The 12970-nt window shown below is 42.0% G+C and overlaps 1 protein-coding gene across 1 annotated transcript in view; it reads right to left on the bottom strand.

Moving 5' to 3' along the window:
• Window positions 1-5938, bottom strand: part of SmydA-1 (SET and MYND domain containing, arthropod-specific, member 1) — a 161084-nt gene extending 155146 nt beyond the window's left edge. Inside the window, exon 1 of the mRNA XM_067136353.2 lies at window positions 5764-5938. The gene's annotated coding sequence lies outside the window, so the exon portion shown is untranslated. The remainder of the gene's footprint in view (window positions 1-5763) is intronic.
• Window positions 5939-12970: the final 7032 nt, after the last annotated feature.

Genomic DNA, 12970 nt, shown 5'->3' with positions numbered 1-12970 from the left:
AACTATAAAAAAGTAACTGTTTTGCAAAATAAGTCGACTTAAGTATCTACAACAGTTTTATCGCATTCCTACAGTAAACATGTACAGTAATATGACTTCTACTGTCACACTGTGACAGAATGAAATTGCGTATGTATTTTAGCGTCGGAGGTGTCCGAGGAGAAGTTCGGCTTGCCAGGTGCAGGTCTTTTGAATTGACTCCCGTAGGTGACCTGCGTCGTGATGAGGATGAAATGATTATGAATACACACATACACCCACCCATCCGCCGTGCCAATGGAATTTACTAATTATGATTACAATTCTTGACTCTGCCGGGAATCGAAGCCGGGACTCCTATGACCAAAGACCAGTAGGTAACCATTTAGCCATGGAGCCGGACAAAAAGCGTTGGTAGTCGAAAAAGATGGTGCTCACATGATGTTTCCTTAGAAGACCATTTCTTTTCGATATGTCAGGAAAGAAAGTCGGATTTGAATGGAGTAAATTAACAGAAGATGCGAGAACCGAACCCGGACTAACTGTAGACTATAGCACCAGACTACAATGTGTCGTTCTGTTTGAGGCCGCTGACCCGTTACTCAGCGTCTTTATTTACTTCGTTAAGTAACCACTGAATAAATTCGTTTGGAAGTCACGCGTGCCAACGGGTGGTATACTGCCAAACATCCAACCTGAACCACTTCACTTCAAACAACCAATAGTATATCGACCACTAATACAACCTGTTCATTCTCTGAGGAGCAAAGGAGCAACATCTTGATAGTATTAGTTGCCGTTTTGTATATTTTCTATCATTTATGTTACTATCCTGACTCTTCTTTACTTTCTTCGTCGTGTTTTATAAACCGTCCTAAGGTCGGTGAGATCTGTGGCACACAGACGGACTTGGCGCAGTCTTAAGGCCGTATTCCCTTCCTGACGCCAATCCTATGTTAAGAGATGTATTCACTATTTCGTGTTTCTGTGATTGTTGGTTTTTTAATGGTGTTTGACCTCCGGAGAACCCTGGTGCAGGCCTTCCCAATTGGCGCCTGTAGCCGACCTGCGCGACTGTGAGGATGGAACCCTCCTTATGATTTTTTTTTTTTTTTTTTTTTTTACAATTTGCTTTACGTCGCACCGACACAGATAGGTCTTATGGCGACCATGCGATAGGAAAGGGAGAGTGGTAAGGAAGCAGCGTTGGCCTTAATTAAAATACACTCCCAGCATTTTCCTGGTGTAAAAATGGGAAACCACAAAAAAACATCTTCAGGGCTGCCGACAGTGGGCTTCGAATCCACTATCTGCCGAATGCAAGCTCACAGATGCGCGCCCCTAACCGCACGGCTAACTCACACGGTCTACTTATGATGAAGGTGGCACACACAGACATACACAGTCCTCGAGTCACAGGAATTATCAATGAATGTTAAAATCCCTGACATGCCTGGAATCGAACTCGGGACCCCTTCGACCAAAGGCCAGCACGTTAACGATTTAGCCATGGAGCCGGACTGAAAGCTAATAGTGTGATGTGTTGTGTGAGTGTGAAGTGGAATGTGTCGGGACAAACACAAAATACTCAGTCCTTGAAACAGAGGAACTAACCAGAAATGGTTTAAATCCACGATCCGGCCGGGAACTGAACCCGACACCCTCTGAACCGAAGGCCACGATTCTGACCGTTCAGCCAAGGAATAATAATAATAATAATAATAATAATAATAATAATAATAATAATAATAATAATACATACATACATACATACATACATACATACATTACATACATTATCATTATAGACTGTTATGCCTTTCAGCGTGCAGTCTGCAAGCCTCTGTGAATTTACTAAACGTCTCCACAATCCTCGATTTGCAACTAGTGTGTTGGCCTCATTTAGTTCTATACCTCTTATCTTTAAATCGTTAGAAACCGAGTCTAACCATCGTCGTCTTGGTCTCCCTCTACTTCTCTTACCCTCCATAACAGAGTCCATTATTCTCCTAGGTAACCTATCCTCCTCCATTCGCCTCACATGACCCCACCACCGAAGCCGGTTTATGCGTACAGCTTCATCCATCGAGTTCATTCCTAAATTAGCCTTTATCTCCTCATTCCGAGTACCATCCTGCCATTGTTCCCACCTGTTTGTACCAGCAATCATTCTTGCTACTTTCATGTCTGTTACTTCTAACTTATGAATAAGATATCCCGAGTCCACCCAGCTTTCGTTCCCGTAAAGCAAAGTTGGTCTGAAAACAGACCGATGTAAAGATAGTTTCGTCTGGGAGCTGACTTCCTTCTTACAGAATACTGCTGATCGCAACTGCGAGCTCACTGCATTAGCTTTACTACACCTTGATTCAATCTCACTTACTATATTACCATCCTGGGAGAACACACAACCTAAATACTTGAAATTATCGACCTGTTCTAGCTTTGTATCACCAATCTGACATTCAATTTTGTTGAATTTCTTACCTACTGACATCAATTTAGTCTTCGAGAGGCTAATTTTCATACCATACTCATTGCACCTATTTTCAAGTTCCAAGATATTAGACTGCAGGCTTTCGGCACAGTCTGCCATTAAGACCAAGTCGTCAGCATAGGCCAAACTGCTTACTACCTTTCCACCTAACTGAATCCCTCCCTGCCATTTTATACCTTTCAGCAGATGATCCATGTAAACTACGAACAGCAAAGGTGAGAGATTACAGCCTTGTCTAACTCCTGTAAGTACCCTGAACCAAGAACTCATTCTACCATCAATTCTCTCTGAAGCCCAATTGTCAACATAAATGCCTTTGATTGATTTTAATAATCTACCTTTAATTCCATAGTCCCCCAGTATGGCGAACATCTTTTCCCTCGGTACCCTGTCATATGCTTTCTCTAGATCTACGAAACATAAACACAACTGCCTATTCCTCTCGTAGCATTTTTCAATTACCTAGCGCATACTGAAAATCTGATCCTGACAGCCTCTCTGTGGTCTGAAACCACACTGGTTTTCATCCAACTTCCTCTCAACAACTGATCGCACCCTCCCTTCCAAGATGCCAGTGAATACTTTGCCTGGTGTACTAATCAATGAGATACCTCGATAGTTGTTGCAATCCTTCCTGTTCCCTTGCTTATAAATAGGTGCAATTACTGCTTTTGTCCAATCTGAAGGTACCTTACCAACACTCCACGCTAATTTTAGTAATCTATGAAGCCATTTCATCCCTGCCTTCCCACTATACTTCACCATTTCAGGTCTAATTTCATCTATTCCTGCTGCCTTATGACAATGGAGTTTATTTACTATCCTTTCCACTTCCTCAAGCATAATTTCACCAACATCATTTTCCTCCTCCCCATGAGCTTGGCTGTTTGCAACACCACCATGATGATTTTCTTTTACATTGAGAAGATGTTCAAAATATTCCCTCCACCTCTCCAGTGATTGCCTGGGATCTATTATGAGTTCACCTGAATTACTCAAAACACTGTTCATTTCCTTTTTCCCCCCCTTCCTAAGATTCTTTATTACTGTCCAGCAAGGTTTCCCTGCTGCTTGACCTAGCCTTTCCAGGTTATTACCAAAATCTTCCCACGACTTCTTTTTGGATTCAACAACTATTTGTCATACGGTAAAGGTCACGAAGCTGTGGGGTTGCATTCGGAAGATAGTGGGTTCGAATTCCATTGTCGGCAACTCTGAAGATGGTTTTCCACGTCTCACGTCAGGTACATGCTGGGGCTGTACCTTAATTAAGGTCACGGTCGCTTTCTTTCCTATCCCTTCGTCGCCATAAGACTTATCTGTGTCGGTGTGACGTAAAGCAAAATAATAATAATAATAATAATAATCATAATAATAATAATAATAATAATAATGGCGTGTGGCCTCCGGGGAAGCCTGGTGCAGGTCTTTCGAGATGACACCTTATGGGCGACCTGCGCGTCTTTGAAGATGGAGCCCTACCTACGATGAATTATAATGCTGAAGACGGGACATACACCCAGTCCCCGAGACATCAGAGTTAACCAATGAATGTTAAAATTTCTGACCCATTCGGGAATCGAGCCCGGGATACCTTGGATCAAAGGCCAGCACGCTAACCATTCAGCCATGGAGCCGGAAATAATGAAAGAAGAAGAAGAATGCAGAATTGCTAGGGCGGTAGAGCGCTAGCTTTCTGACCCCAAATTAACCTATTGGGAAGACTCACCTAACCTCGAGTAAAAACTGAAACAGCACTAAAGAAATTAATGGAATTCGAACTCAGTTAACTCCCGAGTCCGAATTATTCACCTAGCTAGCGTTTTAACGTGTTTCACTAATTCGTTTGGTTTGTATGTGAAGGAATTCATTAGAACTGGAGAAATTCATATCTGCGTGACAAATAGGGTTGCCACTTTATTAAATAAAAAGGGAAGATGTTTCATTGACATATTTTTTAATAACTCATGCTATTTTTTTTAATTTTTTTTCTATTTGCTTTACGTCGCACCGACACAGATAGGTCTTTTGGCGACGATGGGATAGGAAAGGCCTAGGAATTGGAAGGAAGCGGCCGTGGCCTTAATTAAGGTACAGCCCCGGCATTTGCCTGGTGTGAAAATGGGAAACCACGGAAAACGATCTTCTGGGCTGCCGACAGTAGGGCTCGAACCCACTATCTCCCGATTACCGGATACTGGTCGCACCTAAGCGACTGCAGCTATCGAGCTCGGTAATAACTCATGCCTTCATAATTTATATTAAATACCACTTTCGATCAAAACGCTCACGCATTTATGTCTTAATCCCTATTGTTTGGTATTTTGAAACTGATTTAACTTTATGTAGCAATCTAGTGTTATTCTTTAGTAGGTTAAAGAAAACTCTTGGCAGGGCATGACGAAATTTATTACAATTTGAAGCTCTGATTTTATGAGTTCAGATGAGCACATGTTCCTAACATCAGTCTACTTGATATTTTCAGGGAATTTCAGGATATTAACAAAATTACTGATACTTTTAGGTGCTAATGTGTTTTTTACTAATATTTCTGCCTTTGATTTGCCACAGGGAAGTTTTACAGCTGTTTCTGAATCTGCGAATATACACATTAATGTATTGCCGCAGTCCAAACTTGCATAACTGAAGCAATTATAATAATGAAAATCCACAGCCTGTGTCCAGTCATTCGACCGGGTCAGGAATGGAATGAATGAAGCCCCATCTAGCGGCGAGGACAGGAAATGTACCGGCTGCCGAAGCCTGTCGCACTCCTCTGGAGCAATGATAAATGACTGATAGATGAAATGTTAATAGAGAGTGTTGCTGGAATGAAATATGACAGGGAAAACCGGAGTACATGGAGAAAAACCTGTCCTGCCTCCGCTTTGTCCAGCACAAATCACACATGGAGTGACCGGGATTTGAACCACGGTATCCAGCGGTGAGAGGCCGGCGCGCTGCCGCCTAAGTCACGGAGGCTTCACAATTATAATAATAAAGATCATTATCAAAACAATGTGTACTTTTGTTATATTAAGAAGAATTGTTATGGGTTCTACAATAAGCCACCGCCAAATAATTAAAAAAGGGAGAAAGTGCTGTACGGGGAAATAAAAAACGTAAAGCTGTATTAACAGTAAAAATCGTAAGAATACGGTAAAAACGTACAATCTGGCAACCTTAGTGACACATGATATTGACAACCAACCAAAATCAAGATGAATATCACACTTGCGCTTTATGAAGCAGATGCCTACATTACACACACACACACACATGCTTACCCAACGTGCTCGCTCCTGGCAGAGTTCAGCGAGACAACTCCTTCACGACTCACGACTTCCTTTGTGTTCTAAATACAATGCGGGTCGGTCGCATAGTCTATTTTCTAACCTGAGCTAGGCCGGGACCCTGTTACCTGTCTGTCCCCACGAACGACGACTCACACACGAAGAGCGCGCGGTGTTCATCAGGACGGAGCCAATCAATCACTGTGGGGGGTGGTCAGATGCACTGCCGACTACAACGGCTCTCCCGGTCTATTTTCGTCATTCATCTGTTCTCTGTTCGATACGTGACTTGCCAACACGCCCTTTGCTATTCGCCGGCCAACCGGCATGTGGATGACAGCTGACAATAACATGAATGGCGACATCTAGATAATTGTTCTTTTTTTCTTTTTCATTTCTGTTCCCTCGACACGTTCGTCTCATTTCGCCAAATCCTGCTACGTTACAACATAATAAATAACCTTTATAATTGTGTTGCGATTTTTTTACATAAATGTATTTCGTGTCTAGGGATCATCTGAAAATCTGCGTCACGAAATTATCGATACAAAAAAAAAAAAAAAAAGTGCTGCGATGTTACCCAGCAACCGCGCAGGCTGAGATATGAAGTTACTGATGGATGGCCATAACTGAGAGAAATAACTAGTGGTGGTGGTAATAGTGTTTTAAGAGAAAGTACGAGTAGGCAACCATCCTCTATTTTTATTATTATTATTATTATTATTATTATTATTATTATTATTATTATTATTATTATTATTATTATTATTATTATTATTTACAAGCATAATGTGTAAAAATATACAATGAACATATAATTTAAAATATAGAAATTAAACTAGAATGTCCAGCTTCGACAACCAGTCCACTGCACTTGGTGTCAATTCATGCAGAGCCCGTAAACCGTCCTTAAATGCTGACAGTGGACAGCTCTCAACAACATGAAGCAATGTCTGCTTCTCAGCACCACACTCACACGCAGCACTTTCACAATATCCCCACTTTTTCATCATATATCGGCACCTGCCGTGGCCTGTTCTGAAACGGTGGAGTTTTGACCACTCATGTCGAGGAAAATCGAAACCAATTTCTTCGTTGGGTCTTTAATCAGAAAGGCGTTGGTGGACGGACATTGTTCCCATCGCTGTCTCCATTATGCTGTTATACAGAATTTTTCATAGGAGTTTAGATCAGTTCAGAGTGGATTCCGGGATTTTAACCTCATCACAGTGGATCTCGTAAGGCATTGAACAAGAGTGAGTTCCTGAGTGCAAAGGTCTTCTTAAGCAACTGTACTTTCGCTGCTTTTCTCCTCAGATCTGGAGGAGCAATGTTTGTTAAAACAGACAGCCACTGAGTAGGAGTGGACCTCACTGTACCAGTAACAACTCTCATGGTTTCATTGGGCTGTACGTCAATCTTGCTCGAATGTACGCTGTTTTCCCACACAGGAGCGCAGTACTCACCAGCCGAGTACGCTAGAGGAAATGAAGCAGTGCAAAGAGTGTTTGCATCTGCACCCCAGTTGCTGCCCGCTAGTTTATGCAGAAGATTTACTCTTGTACTCAGCTTCTTTGACAGATTCAAGCAATGCTGTTTTAACGACAAGGATCGATCCAGTGTGACACCCAGATATTTTGGGAATAAGTTGTGGGAGACTTCTGTTTCGTTAAAAACCACATGTAGCTTCCGATTAGCTTCCATGTTATGCAAGTGGAGTGCTATTACTTCCGTTTTACTAGGATTTGGCTGGAGTCTCCATTTATGAAAATAGTCACACATGGTAGCTAGGTCCTATGTAAGTACATCCTCACAGTGTGCCAAATCCGTACTCTGAGTAATTAAAGCTAGATCGTCTGCAAACTGTATCTTCTTTGAAGTTATTCTTGGCAGGTTATGGATGTAAATGAATAGAATGGGAGATAATACTGACCCTTGGGGTAAACCAGTATTTAGATATCTCAACTTGCTTCTTTCACCGTTCAGAAATACAGCAAATCGACGGTTGCATAACATGTTGTTTAGTAAGCATGCTAGCTTCTGACAAGGGATGACTTGAACATACTTGAGCAACAGTCCCTCTCTCCAGACCATGTCATGGGCTGATGTAAGGTCGACAAAAGCTGCAGCAGTCTTCAGTCTTTTCTGGAATCCTGCTTCAGTCTGTGTTGTCAGCATTAACACTTGATCACAACAACTACGATTCTTTCTGAAACCCTCTTGTTCAACTGGGATGACTCTATTGCTTCCTGGATACGGTTAAGTATCATTCTTTCGAGCATCTTGTACATTACGCTAAGGAGTGAAATTGGTCGATAATGTGAAGCATCAGTTCCTTTCTTTCCTGGTTTCAAGACTGCAATTATGTTGGCTTGTTTTAACAACTTAGGTAATTTACCAGTTCGTAGAATTTCATTGAAGAAGTTGACTAGCCAGTGTTTTGTACCAGGGCCTATGGCCTTCAGAAACTCAGGATAGATTTCATCCAGACCAGCAGCTTTATCTATCTTTATCTTGGATAGAGCCTTGTACAGTTCTTCAGTACTGAAGTCACAGTAAAACTTCGGATGGGATGTCAACTGTGATCTTCTCGTTCTTCGTTGCTTCTTAACACTCCTTGCGTGTACCTTATCCATCTTCGCTCTAGAGATCTGTCAGTCTGGAGGCAATGGTGTTTGGGTTCATTGGCCAACTTTTGCGTTTCATGGTAGGGTCACTACCAAGTTTTCTTATGAGGTTCCAGGCTTTACCACTAGAGTGTGTGAAGTCCATCTCTGCTGCAGTTCTGTGCCTCTATTAACACTAATCAGAGGGAAAAATATCCGGCTCCTTGGATAAATGGTTAGCGTGCTGGCCTTTGGTCAAAGGGGTCCTGGGTTCGATTCCCGGCAGGGTCGGGAATTTTAACCATCATTGGTTAATTTCGCTGGCACGGGGGCTGGGTATATGTGTCGTCTTCATCATCATTTCATCCTCATCACGACGCGCGGGAGTCAAATCAAAAGACCTGCATCTGGCGAGCCGAACTTGTCCTCGGACACTCCCGGCACTAAAAGCCATACGCCATTTCATTTTTTTTTTCAGATGGAAAAATGGAAGGGATCCGATACTTCGAAAACTGAAGGTATCGGCTAAAAAAGGCAAGAACCACAAATGATGTGAAAGAGAAAAGACTCCCTAGGATTCGCAAATCTAATGCCATCGGGATCAGAAAAGAAGAGTTAACCAAAATAGGTCGGATAGGATAGATGAAAGTGAGGAGCCTGACACAAGTAAGTGGAAGCAATGCCAGCTAAAGGTCCCGCTGTCACCAGTCCACTCTCCTAAGTTAAGAACCCCTAGGGCTCTTTTAAGTCTCTTCTTACGATATGCAGGGGACACCGTGGAAGTTATTATACCGCCCCAACCAACAGAATGACATACAGAAGGCTTTTTTTATCAAAGAGGTCTCAGCTCATCATACCCTAGAGAAACAGTCATTTCATTCGTGGTAGTTTCATAGGCCCTGAGTTAGTTTCCCCCTTTCGACGCACTGAATCCTACACTTGTCGATTCCAAATTCCCTACAGATGTCTTTCGAAAACGTTTCGTTAAAAGGAAATAAATTAATCGTCATCAAATTGAGTTCCATTTATTGAAAGACATATTTATGATAATTTGATTTCCCTAAAGGGAAATTTGGCATTGTTATTATTATTATTATTATTATTATTGTCCGTCTCTGTGGTTTAGTGGTTAGTGTGATTAGCTGCCACCTCCGGAGAACCGGGTTCGATTCCCGGCTCTGCCACGAAATTTGAAAAGTGGTTCGAGGACTTAAACGGGGTCCACTCAGCCTCGGGAGGTCATCTAAGTAGAGAGGGTGTTCGATTCCAACCTCAGCCCTCCTCGAATTGGTTTTCTGTGATTTCCCACTTTTCCTCCATGCAAATGCCGCGATGGTACCTAACCTAAGGCCACGGCCGCTTCCTTCCCTCTTCCTCTTGTCTACACCTTCTGGTCCCCCCCCTCCCACAAGGCCCCTGTTCGGCATAGCAGGTGAGGTACTGGTGCTGTACAGTTACCACTAGTGATAGGAGCTATTATTATTATTATTATTATGCTTATCAGTTCAAAATCCTTATAGTCTCGTGCGTAGCCTCGCAATTCCTGGCAATCACCGTACATCTGATAATCACCAGATTCCTGCGCGCGGTGATCATTGCTTGGTGGGCCCACTATCCCTATTACAGTTTATTACAAATTCTTATTATTATCGTGAGTAGCCTCACGACAACAGGCTCCACCGGGCAGTGATCACTGCGTGGAGGGCCCACTATACTTAACATAGCTTGTTCATTACTTATAAGTTATAACTGTAGAGTAGATTTATTCACAGGGCTAACGGCTCTCCGGAACTGAGTAGACAGTGGGCTATTTTTTCCAAATACTAATCGAATTATTATTTTGTCATTGTTCTTAAGCAGGGGAGTTTATAAATTCTGTATTTGCTTAAGCTATTATAGATTTGAACACTGTATTGGGCGAAGGCCTGTAAGGTTCAATAAATTACTCACTCACTCACTTGTGCTGTACCGCAGTTGTATCTCTCCGACCCCAAGTCTTACGCTCCAGGACACTGCCCTTGAGGCGGTAGAAGTAGGATCTCTCGCGGGCGAGTCCGAGGGAAAAAAAAACAACCCTGGAAGGTAAACGAATTAAGAAAGAAAGATTATTATTATTATTATTATTATTATTATTATTATTATTATTATTATTATTATTATTATTATTATTATTTATTAAATTAGTTCGTCCCTGAGAGATTTATAATTAAAACTCTAACCTGTTCTTAATAAATAACAGAAACGGAGATGTTATTTCTAGCTGTCGCACTAACACGGATACTTTTTCTGCGATGCTGGGATATGTTGGGTTAGGGTTGGAAAGGTGCCATCAACAAATTTGTGTTAGTGTTCAGTAAGAAATTATTTTGTTTAAGTAGACGAAGGAAAAACTAATTACTACGTGGTACAACTGAGCAATCATATTATATTAACACTAATGAGTAATGAAGTCCGACCCTTCGAAAAATGAAGGTATCGACAAAATAAAGGCAGTACCGCGAAGAGCGAGAAAGTTTTACATTTTTATTTATTTACAAATTGTTTTATATCGCAACGACAAGGATAGGTCTTACGGCGACATTGGGATAGAAGAGGGCTAGGAGTAGGAAGGAAGCGTCCTTAGCCTTGCCTGGCTGAAAACGGGAAACTACGGAAAATCATTGATGCTTTCACGGCCCGTACTTATAGACATGATAAGGCTTTTGGGCTTATGCCATGTCAAGAAAATAAGGTGAAATTCTTTAAGTTTCGCAGAGAACTGTGCTCTGCGTAATCAGAAGAAAATCTCGACTGTGCACGAGAAAGGCTTCTTAAACAATGACTTTTTTAAATTAGACGTTAAAATAGAAGCGAAAATGGCACGTTCATTCGTCACCAGATGGCTCCCCGGACGTGACACAGCGCTAGCGTTCGAAACGGAAGCTAACCGAACCATCAGATATCAGTCGAGATTTTCTTCTGATGAAGCAGAGCACAGTTCTCTGCGAAACGTAAAGAATTTCGCCTTATTTTCTTGACACGGCACAAGCCCAAAAGCCTATACAGTATCATCTCTATACGGAAAACCATTTTCAGGACTGCCGACAATGGGGTTCGAACCTACTGTCTCCCGAATGCAAGCTGACTGCTGCGTGACCCAAACCGCGCAGCCACTCGCTCGGTCGACGGGAAAATTAAAGACACCCTAGACTAAAGTGACCATATCTGAGAGGTAGAAAACGAGGGTACTTACACCTCATATCTACTCAGCTGGAATCACTCAACTTCCCATGGGCAATATTTAAATTTTTATAGTGTTGCCCAAACTGTTTCGTCTTTTAAAACAGACATACTGTACAAATCAGCAAGAAGTAATTTTCCATAACGGTCGATAACCAGATTACATTTGTTTGCGTATCATTGCTCAGGAGATCTCAAGAGATAGTCTGATCACCAAGTACTGATGTTCAGTTCAGTACTGGAGAATCGAGCCCAGATAACTAAGCAGAGACACCACGAGCTGGAATCAGCTTCACTCCCCTTCCTCCCCCGAGTCTGACTGCAGTGAGGAAAAGCAGACCATCCGGCAATTCGCCACTGAACGTCGAAGGAGAACATACTCGGGGCCACTGGAAGATTGTGTGTGGGCTACAAATGAGACTATACAGTAGTTGGACAATTAAATTTTATGAACTCTCTGTGAGCTTGGTCAATATTGTATAGTGTTTTATTTTTGTATTCTTTCTCAATTACTTGTTTGTTATATGTTTTATATTTGTACGTATAACACTGACCGCCTCTGTGATATAGTGGTTAGTGGACTAGCTGCCAGTCACGAAAGCTCGGGTTCGATTCCTGGCTCTGCCACGAAACCTGAAAAGTGGTACGAGGACTGGAACGGGGTCCAATCAGCCTCATTACGTCAAATGAGTAGAAGGGGATTCTATTCCCGCCTCAACCGTCCTAGAAATGTTCGTAGTTTCCCACTTCTTCTCCAGACGAATGTTGGATAGTACCTAAGTTATGGCCATGGCCGCTTCCTTCCCTCTTCCTTGCCTATCCTTTCCAATCTTTCCATGCCCCACAAGGCCCCTGCTCAGCATAGCAGGTGAGACCGCCTAGGTGAGGTACTGGTCCTCCTACCCAGCTGTACCCCAGACCAAATGTCTCACGCTCCAGGACGCTGCCTATGAGGCGGTAGAGGTGGGATTCTCGCTGGGCTCGGGGATAAACCAATCCTAGAGGGTAAACGGATTAAATAAATAAATAAATAAATAAATAAATAAATAAATAAATAAATAAATATGTGGCTATTCAGTAGTTGGACAATATAGATTTAAGTTTGTGAACTCATTATTATGAGCTTGGTTGATGGTATAGAGTTTTTGTTTTGTATTCGTTCTCAGTTACTTTTATATTTGTCACTGTGTACTAGCCATAAGCTAAATAAATAAATAAACCAGATTATAAGAATATCCTTGTTCTTTCACTATTTAAAAAAATGGCTTTTTGATATACTGTATACTTCTTGCACTAGTAGTTGTGTAATGACAATTTATTTGAATTGAATTTCAAAGTTTTAGTAACAGCTTAGAGCTTCCGTGGCTCAGGCGGCA

Source organism: Anabrus simplex, chromosome 1 (genome assembly GCF_040414725.1).
Source record: "Anabrus simplex isolate iqAnaSimp1 chromosome 1, ASM4041472v1, whole genome shotgun sequence".
In the NCBI taxonomy this organism is placed as follows: Eukaryota; Metazoa; Arthropoda; class Insecta; order Orthoptera; family Tettigoniidae; genus Anabrus; species Anabrus simplex.
This window is presented reverse-complemented; position numbering and strand designations above follow the sequence as displayed.